At 44.9% G+C, this 1,471-nt stretch overlaps 1 long non-coding RNA gene across 1 annotated transcript; it reads left to right on the forward strand.

Moving 5' to 3' along the window:
- Nucleotides 1–560: 560 nt before the first annotated feature.
- On the forward strand, nucleotides 561–1,471 carry LOC114551445 (uncharacterized). The gene is made up of 3 exons (XR_003691891.1): nucleotides 561–611; nucleotides 849–925; nucleotides 1,101–1,471. It is a non-coding gene; the product is annotated as an uncharacterized LOC114551445 (long non-coding RNA).

Raw genomic sequence — 1,471 nt, forward strand, 5'->3', positions numbered from 1 at the left:
CCTAGCATGCACTGCATCTAAGAGTTCCTGAGATATTTTTCTGCCATAGTGGCTGCGGGACCAAGCAGCTGCTATTTCAAAGTTCTTTTTCCAGTTGCCTGCCTGAAGTTGCTGCAGGATCTGGAGGTTATTCTCTATATTGTCTTTGTAATGGTCCTCTAAAGTTGCTAGTGTTTCATGTTCCCAGATTTTTGCATTACCCATAATAATGTTTTCTGTTGCAGGGTTTGTATCTGCTGGCCTAATGGAAACAATAAGGTTCTGGGTCAGCCTGGCTATGGCAGGTGGGGTATCTGCAGCTGTCACGTTATTAAAGTGATGTGCTGATCTAATGATCCTATGAATAACCTTGGTTCTGGTTAAAAAGTCTGGGTCATTAGCTTGCTGTTTCTGTTGATTATTCCCATAGAGTTGGACAAACCTCCCACCGCGCTGGTGCGTGTCCTGCCAGTCCCGGCGTTGTTGTCCCTGCTGCCCGCTCCGCTGAGGCTCCGGGCCGCTCCGCTGTGGCTGGTACTGGGTCCGCTGCCAGTCCCGTTGAGCGGTCCCTCCGGGGGCATTTTTTGCGTTCGGCGGTTCTGCTGACCACCGTTGTTCCAGCCCCTCATCTGGTACGTGTTATTAATATAAGACTGCTGTTCGGCCTGGCTCTTACCTCTGTTAAAGTTGCGGTTTGAGAGCCAGCAGTTGTTTTGGAACTGGCGGGCGTTACTGCCTTGATTTCCCCGAGCAGCCCGGGGCGAGTGGGAGCGGCTGTCGGGCCGTTGCCCGACGAGGGTACCTGGAAGCCTGTCTGCTCTGGGGGTTGTAATTTCTATCTCTGTTTCTTCCCCGTTTGTAACTTACAGTCTGCCAGTCTCCATCGTTCCAGTCTTGGCCCGCCATCTCCCAGCCGAGCCGAGAGCCGTGGGGAAAACTTCAAAATGTAAAAAAAAAAAAAAAAAAAAAACTAACTTAAAACTATCTCAAAAAAGAGAGACGTGATGGTCTATTTATGAGAAAATTTATTTTCACTGAGCGACGCGTTTCGGCATTTAAAAATGCCTTTTTCAAGCTAAAAATTCACTTATAATATCTCAATACATGTACTTCACCCACAGTGCAGTCAACGGTCGGCAGAATGAATGGGAAAAGACCGGGAGTAGAGTGAATCATAACATCCTGTTTCTAGAAAGCCTCACCTGACCTCAGAGCCAATGGTAAGGCTTGAATGAATAACACTGAGTGTGTGTGTGGAGACCAAGGCCTAAAAAATGCCCGCTTGAAAATTAAGAGAAGAGTAAGACATCCTTCAAATTGAACTTAAAAAACATTTTAAATCAAGCGTGACACTCCAGTATAATGAAATTAATTAAATAATAATGAAAATTCGTAATAATGCAAATAGAGGCACTTAATTAAAACCAAAATACATCTCTAAATGAGTGTAAAAATCCCATAAAAACTCATATTACATTTCTGTTTATTTTCT

Source organism: Perca flavescens, unplaced genomic scaffold (assembly GCF_004354835.1).
Source record: "Perca flavescens isolate YP-PL-M2 unplaced genomic scaffold, PFLA_1.0 EPR50_1.1_unplaced_scaf_1, whole genome shotgun sequence".
Lineage (NCBI taxonomy): Eukaryota > Metazoa > Chordata > Actinopteri > Perciformes > Percidae > Perca > Perca flavescens.